Below are 8,758 nucleotides of genomic sequence, written 5' to 3' on the forward strand. Positions count from 1 at the left end.
CCTCTGTGTAAAAAGTTTGGGGACCCCTGCCATAGAGAAACTGCGGAGCTGGAAAGTGTCGGGCTATACCCGTTTATTGGAAGCTCACATACCTGTGGGTGAATAAGCAAAGGAAAACCGCTTTGCAGTGGAGGGCAAGGGATCAGGAACACCGCCCCTCACGGTGGTGGCTGAGGAAATCAGGGAACCACACCTCAGGGATGCTGGAAAGCAATCTAGGAGAATCGCCACTGAGGGAAAGCACTCATAGTTTTACATAGCAACACACACATGGTTTTCAGCCACGTGCTCATGCACTAATCATGAAAAGTGCAAGGGAACAAGCCTAACACAGCTGTTTTCCCTACAGATATGATAATAATTTACTCAAATTTGCATGTGATGAATATAAGGGTGAATGTATAAAATTTTGTTAGGTTTAATATTTAAAAGAGTAATAATTCTCTTTGTACCAAAAAGAAAATAACATCTTTTTATACAGCTGAATATCTTTAATCCAAATAATCAGTTACCATTAATTGAGGAAACTATACTGTGGGTCAAATGCTTTCCCTGATTTATCTCATGTACACTGCTCACAAAAATTAGGGGATATTTCAAAATGAATATAAAGCAATAAGATATCCCCTAATTTTTGTGAGCAGTATACATTGTTTAATTCCCACAAACTTAGAAAGTACTATTATTCCCATTTTACAGAATAGAAAAAAAATGTAAAGTCAAAAGAATACTTTACAAAGCACTGTGTCAAAAGATATTTTTAGTAATTTTTAAAAAGATTTTATTTATTAAATTTAGAGAAAGGAGAGAGAAATGATGGTGGGTGGGAAGAGCAGGAAGCGTCAACTCACAGTAGTTGCTCTTCAGATGTGCCTTGACTGGGGTTTCGAACCAGCGACCTCAGCATTCCAATAAAAAATAAAACACACAACGTAAGATGAAATAATTGAAATGAGACCTAATTTTCAAGGGGTTTTTTCCCGTTTTGCTATACCTCTGTGGGATTCTTTGGTTTTAGCAGGATAGAAGGCCTGCAGTTGGGCCAGTGAGTTGAAAATCTTCTGCCTGACTAGCCAAGCAGAGCACACAGATCCTCTGAGAGATGGGAGCAGATCATTTACTCTCCGAGCACATTTTCTAAAATATCTTTCTCATAAGTTCTTAACCTGGTGTTTGCCATCCAAAAGGCATCATCATTTGCAGACCTTTTCCAATTACAATTCTCATTTTCAGTCCCTGGCTCATAAAAAAAAAGAAAAATAACCCTCCCTTTTTATTTCCTGACTGATACCGCTCCATCTCCAAATATCCTGTAAGGTGTTATGTCATTAAATAGGCTATATTCTCTCTGGAGTGAATTTTCTTTGAGCTCTCTTGTTAATTTTCTTTCCTTTGCCCAAATCCCATATTTAACAAATGTCCCCAAAATGGAAAAGCTTTCTGTAAAAGCCTACAGAGGATAATTTTCATATAGGTAAGATGGCTAAAGGAAGAAAAATAAATGACTATTTCGGTGGCCTCTTTGATTAGATTGGCATGGTCTGCTTAGTTGTAATCTATGTAACTGCTTGCAAAGCTATTATAAACCCAAACACCACAAAAATGAAACTAAAATATGCATAATTTGGTGACTTAAAACTGTACTCTGAAAAAAAAATGTAGATTTGTAAATCATAAAAATATGTATGCAGAACTCTTGCCATTTTGTTGACTTGTATGGCAGCTTTTCTCATCTGTATTCTATAAGAATATAAAACTCTAAAAAGTAAAAACAACAACAACAAAAAAAAAACTGTACTCTGTACCTAAATATCTCTTCAGTGTGGGTTATACCATGAGCGTCAAAGCAAAGGTAATTTTTTAAAATGCACTAGTTTCTATTTATTGAAAGCTTAGTATGTATCAGACAATGTTTTATTTTGTATAATCATTAATTTAATCACTGACAAAGTCTAGGGGACAGATGCAATTATTATCTCTATTTCATAAATGGGGAAAATGAGATGAAAAGGAAGTAGATAACTAGCCTAGTTCTCATATAGTTAGAAAGTTATACAATTAATATTTAGTCTACAGAAATATCTTTCATGTGATAACAATATTTTTTTAAATGTGTAAGTTCTGTGACCCAACATAAGAATATAAAAACAAAAGTATGTTGAGCACATGTCTAGAGGCTCATCTTCTTTGACTATTTTGGCTGGAATAAGTGCTAGCCTTTGTCACATTAGCCCACCGTAGTGCCAATGCTGGAGGCCAGGCAGGTTCACATTGGATTCCGGTGGACCACAGAAGAACCGCAGAGCTGAAAGGCATTGGACTATTCCTGTTTATTGGATCTCACAGAGGCAGGCCAGGGAACATGCAGGGGAAAACCTTTTCTTGCGGTAGGAAGCAAATAGGAAAACTGCTCCTCCTGGTGGCGGGCAAGTGATGGTACCTAGGGAAACTACAGGTACCCTTATATGGGCTACACACATGTGGCTTTTTGCCATGTGCTCGCTCACTAAGCATGCAAAGAATTTGCAGCCAGAAAACAAGCAAGCAAGCCTAACCACAGCTGTTTTCCCTGTACCCACCAAGCAATCTAGTTTGACAGTTTAGAAAATGCACCAATTTTAATTAACCTATTATTATTATTTTTTTTTTTTTTTTGTATTTTTCTGAAGCTGGAAACAGGGAGAGACAGTCAAACAGACTCCCGCATGCGCCGACTGGGATCCACCCGGCACGCCCACCAGGGGCGACGCTCTGCCCAACAGGGGGCGATGCTCTGCCCCTCCGGGGCATGCTCTGCTGCGACCAGAGCCACTCTAGCGCCTGGGGTAGAGGCCAAGGAGCCATCCCCAGCGCCCGGGCCATCTTTGCTCCAATGGAGTCTTGGCTGCGGGAGGGGAAGAGAGAGACAGAGAGGAAGGAGGGGAAGGAGGGTGGGGTGGAGAAGCAAATGGGTGCTTCTCCTATGTGTCCTGGCCGGGAATCGAACCTGGGTCCCCCGCACGCCAGGCCGACGCTCTACCGCTGAGCCAACCGGCCAGGGCCAATTAACCTACTATTTCAACTTTGCTTTATTAAATTACACTTAATACTACTTAATCTGTCTCTTGTATTTTATGACTTTTAATTTCTCATTATTTTTTAAAATTTTATTTTATCAAAAATAAAAATTTCCTTTTTGAACGTATAAAATCAGCCAGTACCTGTTACCTCCACATGTAAGTGCTTGCGAGTTGTGACCTTAGTTACCAAACTGGATCTGGATCACTTAATAAATTCCATTTAAAAAAATTAATCATTCTTTTATATAATATTTTGAAATATAGGAATTTCTAGCAGATTTTATTCTTTGGGTTGAGAAAATGTTGTGACAGCTCTCTTCAAAATGCTACCCTTCTAAAGAAAGAGAATATTATTATCCCTGGCTTTTCTCTTCTATACACTGTAGCTTTCAACATGATGTAAAAGTTTATACTGCTGATTGCCTTAATCAAGAGGTGTATTATTGGCATAATATATTTTTCAGGGGAGCTATTTGATTCATTTTTTATTTTAAAAATATTTAAAAAATTGTTAATGATTGGGGTAATCCATTCTATTTTCAAATTGCTGCATTGTGATTTGGGGCAGTCCACTATCACACAGGTGCTGAAAGTGAAATATTCTCATTCCTTTCTCTCTATACCCACATGCCATTACACACACACACACACACACACACACACACGGACAAACACATACAAATAACACTTTATTCATATTCATTGATAGCTCTTTTCCACTTTGTATAGGCATGTGTGTATATAAGCACATGTATATATTTAAACAGTTAAACTAATTTTAATAGAATCATATTTATTCATTAAATGGTATTCAGTAAGTTAAATAATCTTGCATTTTAAATAAAGACCACATCCTAATCATGTATTTGGTTAAGCAGATAATATTTTATGGCCTCACTTTCTCATCTCCTACTCTACAGAATCTCTGGTGCTAGTCTTACATCACACTTCCTCTGAAGCCATTACTTGTAAAGTCATATTTCAACTCTGCAAGTGCATGGGATGAGAGAAAAGTAAAGCCTGCAAAATTGCATTGATTGTAATTTTATCATTTTGGCTTCCCTGAGCCTGTCTCTAGGAACCATAATTAATGGGATACATCCATTAGCATCTCTTGGGGATGAAAAGAAGGATCTAATTGAAATCTTGTAAAGCAGTTTCACAGCGAAATGGAAAGGATATTGGCTTTTTATCTCCAAGACCCACCTTTACATAGTCACAGATTATGAATGTGTCATTAGAATGTTGTAAACCTTCATGCTAATTAGATGAATTTAGGTGAAAAATAACAATTGATTCTTTAATTGGTAACATTTAATAGAATATCTTTACTAAAATGAGAAGCTATGGATTCTGAAAATTATTCTATAATAGTAGTAGTCATTTTATGATTCACAAGAACTTCTGGATTGGCATATATAAATATAAGACAAAAGAAATATTCAGTATTCTAATAAACAACAAGGTGGCTCATAAAAAAGTCACACCAAGATGAAATAAGCTAACTTATCCTTCTCCCACATTAACTGTGTTTGGCAACACTCTTTGAACATTCTACACAATGCAGGTAGGAGTCTGTTTCAATTATAAAAAGATAGTAGTTTCTTTTTGGCTTCTTCTTGAGTCTACTTATCTGGTTCGGCCTCCTCCCCTCCACTCCAGCCTTTATCATGTCCACAAGGTGACCCAGGAGAGCTACAATGTGCCCACCTCTGGCCCCTGGGCCTTCAGCAGCCGCTGGTACTCAAATGGGCCCAACACCTAAATCAGCTCCTTTGCCTGGTAGATGGTAGCTACTGAGTTAGTCAGTGGGGCTGAGAGTATGGAACACAACATCACAGTGGTTCAAGTGAACCAGAGCCTGATGCGCTCCGTGAAGCTAAAGATGGACCCCAACACCCAGGCTGTGTGCAACCAAGAGAACGAGTAGATCAAGAGCCTCAACAGCAAGTTTGCTTCCTCCATTGATAAGGTGCAGAACCTGGAGCAGCAGCATAAGATTCTGCAGACCAAGTGGAACCTCCCACAGGAGCAGAAGATGACTCACAGTAACATGGACCACATGTTCGAGAGCTGGACATTCTGGCCAGGGAGAAACTGAGGCTGGAGGTGGAGTTTGGCAACATGCAGGGGCTGGTGGAGGACCTGAAGAATAAGTACAAGGATGAGATCAACAGGCGCACAGAGATGGAGAATGATTTTGTTTTCATCAAGAAAGATGTGGATGAAGCACATGAACAAGATAGAGCCAAAGTCCATGTGGAAGGGCTGACAAAAAAGATCAACTTCTACAGGAAGCTATATAAAGAGGAGATTTGTGAACTGCCGTCCCAGTTCTCCAACACATCTGTGGTGCTGTTCATGGACCATGGCCACTCCCTGGACCTTGATGACATCATCAAATAGTCAAGGCCTAGTATGAGGAGATTGCCAACAGCAGCCACCCAAGGCTGAGACCATGTATCAAATCAAGTATGAGGAGCTACAGACGTTGGCTGGGAAGCACAGAGATGATCTGCATCACATGAAGACAGATTTCTGAGGTTATCAGGAACATCAGCTGACTCCAGGCTGAGATCAAGGTACTCAAAAGCCAGAGGGCATCCTTGGAGGCTGCCATTGCTGATGCCAAACAGCGTGGGGAGCTAGTCATCTAGGATGCTCTGGCCAAGGTAGCTGAACTGGATGCTATTCTGAGAACTGCCAAGCAGGACATGGGCTGGCAGCTGCATAACTACAAGGAGCTCATGCATGTCAAGCTGGCCCTGGACTTGGAGATTGCCACCTATCTCAAACTAATGGAGGGCAAGGAGAGCTGGCTGGAGGCTAGGATGCAGAACATGAATGACCATACCAAGACCACCAGCAGCTACTCAGGTGGGCTTAGCCCGAACCTCTACTATGGCCTGGGCATCCAGGCCAATTTGGGCTCCAGCGGGGACACTGGCTCCTTCAGATGCACTAACATCAGCTCCTCCAAGATGGTGGTTATGAAGAAGATGGAGACCCATCATGTGAAGCTGGTATCTGAGTCATCTGGTGTCCTGTCCAAGGGAATGACTACTGCAGTCCCATCTGTACCCAGAGCCTATGGGAAAGGGGCTGTGTAGGGGAAGGGCAGTCACATAGGAGACCCACCTGAAGCTCAGCCCCAGTTCTCAGCTCACCCTTGGGATGGGGCAGTCAACTGCCTGGCAGACTACCTCTTACACATGCCCCTAACTAACAGCCAAATAAAGTGTGTGTGTGTTTTTTTTTCCAGAATAAAGTCTCAGCCAACCCTAAAACAAAACAAAACAAAATAACAAAAACAGACAGTATCTGTTTTTTCAACTACCCCCCACTCCTTCTCCACCTCTATTTCCTCTTCTTCTCTTTTCCCCACCTCTTTCTACAGTGAAATAGGATAACCACCTAACAGTTCTCTTTAAGAAGCTTGTCTTCATAATCATTCAATTTATTGTCTAATATTCATATGACTTTTTCTTTGACCTAGAGTTTATTTTGAAGTTTATTTCTAAATCTTCAAATACATATACATATATGAGAATTGTCTAGTCATTTCTCTGTTAATGATTTCTTACTTACTTAATTTCATTGTGGTCAGAAGATCTACCCTCACTGATTTTAATGTTTTTAAGATTGATTTACTAAGAATATGGCACTTTGGTAACTATCCCATGTACACTTAAGAATAATCTTTTATTATGCAAGTTTATTGAGCAATGTTAAATATATTTCTTATATTAATATTGTTTTTCAAATTTTCTTTATCTTTTACTGTTTTTATTTTTTTATACTTGTTTGGTCAGTTATTATGGAAGGCATACTAACTCCCCAGTCCCATTATTGTGAATTTCTTCTTGTGTTTCTATCTTTTATCTTTATTCAATTTGACACTCTGTTATTAGGTCTATACAAATTTAGAATTATTATACCTCAGTGAATTTAACCTTTTATTATTATGAAACATCCCTTATTTTTTTAGATTAAAAATTCTATTTTGTTTGGGAACTTTCTTCTCTCACCTTTGAACCATCATTTTAAACTATGTGGTTTATTAAGCACTCAGAATAGTCCAACTAGTTTCCTTGCCAAGTTTTGCTCTCATGAGACACGTTGGCTAAAGAAGGCCTTTCTAGAGCTAGAAATACTATTTATGACAGAGGTTGGTGCTAAAAGTATTGAATTGTAATAATAATGTCTTGATTCAATTTATTAAATTTACCTTAATAAGCAAGTTGATATCATTATAACTACATTGATGATGGTATATCCTGGATTTATAAAGGAACTTTCTATCTATTAACTCTTTAGGAAACAGTGAAAGATAGGCAACTCAATATTTTCAATAAATTTAACTTTGATAACTTCTATAACTTTCTTGTCAATGCTGTTAACAAAATAGAAAGTCCTGTGATATTAACACAGTTATAGCACAATGAGGTGAAAAATGGTCTACTTAACCTGATATCAGTATATTAATAGGGTCAAACCAGTTTTCTTTTAGTAGTGGTACATGTTAACTTTTGTGTTGTATAACTTTTCTGTGCCCTCTAGTTCAAGTGTGTCTCTTATATGCAAAATATAGTTGGATTTTGGTTAAATTTCAACCCCTCTTCTCTTTCATTGATTAGCCCATTAGCATTTTGTGCAACTTCCATTGTATTGGGCCTAAATCTACCATTTTATAATTTGCTATCTTGCCTTGAGTTACATTTTTTTCTTTCTTTTCTTGTATTCTTTTATATTAATTAATTTTTTTGTGACAGAGACAGAGAGAGGGACAGATAAGGACAGACAGACAGGAAGGGAGAGAGATGAGTAGCATCAATTCTTCATTGAGTCACTTTAGTTTCTCATTGATTGCTTTTTCATATGTGCCTTGACCTGGGGACTTCAGTCGACCGAGTGACCCCTTGCTCAAGCCAGTGACCTTGGGCTCAAGCTAGTGAGCCTTGTTCAAACCAGGTAAGCCCGCGCTCAAGCTAGCGACCTCGTGTTTTCAAATCTTGATCCTCCGTGTCCCAGTCCAATGCTCTATCCACCGTGCCACTGCCTGGTCAGGCTAATTAAATTTTATTATCTCATTTTCTTTTTCTGTGCTTGATGGTTATTCATTGTATTACTTTTGTTTTATAGTTATCATAAAATAACATTACAAATTTTGACTTATCGAGTTCTTATACAAATTCATACTTCAGTTGTTTAGTGATTGTGACATAATTTTTAAAATGCATTTAACATCCTAATACAATAGTTTATTACAAATATATGCATTTTACTATGTTTCAGCTACCTTTTAGTAAATTGTTTGGGCATTCCATGTTAATGGGTAACACAGTTATCATTTTAGTATAAAATCTTTGAGTGCTAAGATAATTTTGGTTGAGCATAAGAGATCTATATTTGATAATAAATTAAAAATATATAAATTGTTGTGAAAGCCAGGATTAAAACTACCTTTAATTTGTCACTCAGTAGGGCATTATAAGCTCTATTTAATAACTGTCAAATATTTAAAACATAATTTCAGTTTTCACATGAATTTTCAGTATCCTGTTAAGAGTTAAGAGTTTCAAGGTAAATAACAAAATGCAATCCCAATGATATTTAAAATTCAATCAAAATTATTATAAGTATAATTTGTAAAATTATGATAAAAACTATTTTTATCTGATTATAAAGCATAACTTTTA

General features: G+C 37.8%; 1 pseudogene; it reads left to right on the forward strand.

The window, feature by feature from the left end:
- Positions 1–381: 381 nt before the first annotated feature.
- Positions 382–6,169, forward strand: LOC136398519 (keratin, type II cytoskeletal 8 pseudogene; annotated as a pseudogene).
- The last annotated feature ends 2,589 nt before the right edge of the window (positions 6,170–8,758 follow it).

The sequence above is a fragment of the Saccopteryx leptura genome, chromosome 3 (genome assembly GCF_036850995.1).
Source record: "Saccopteryx leptura isolate mSacLep1 chromosome 3, mSacLep1_pri_phased_curated, whole genome shotgun sequence".
Taxonomy (NCBI): Eukaryota; Metazoa; Chordata; class Mammalia; order Chiroptera; family Emballonuridae; genus Saccopteryx; species Saccopteryx leptura.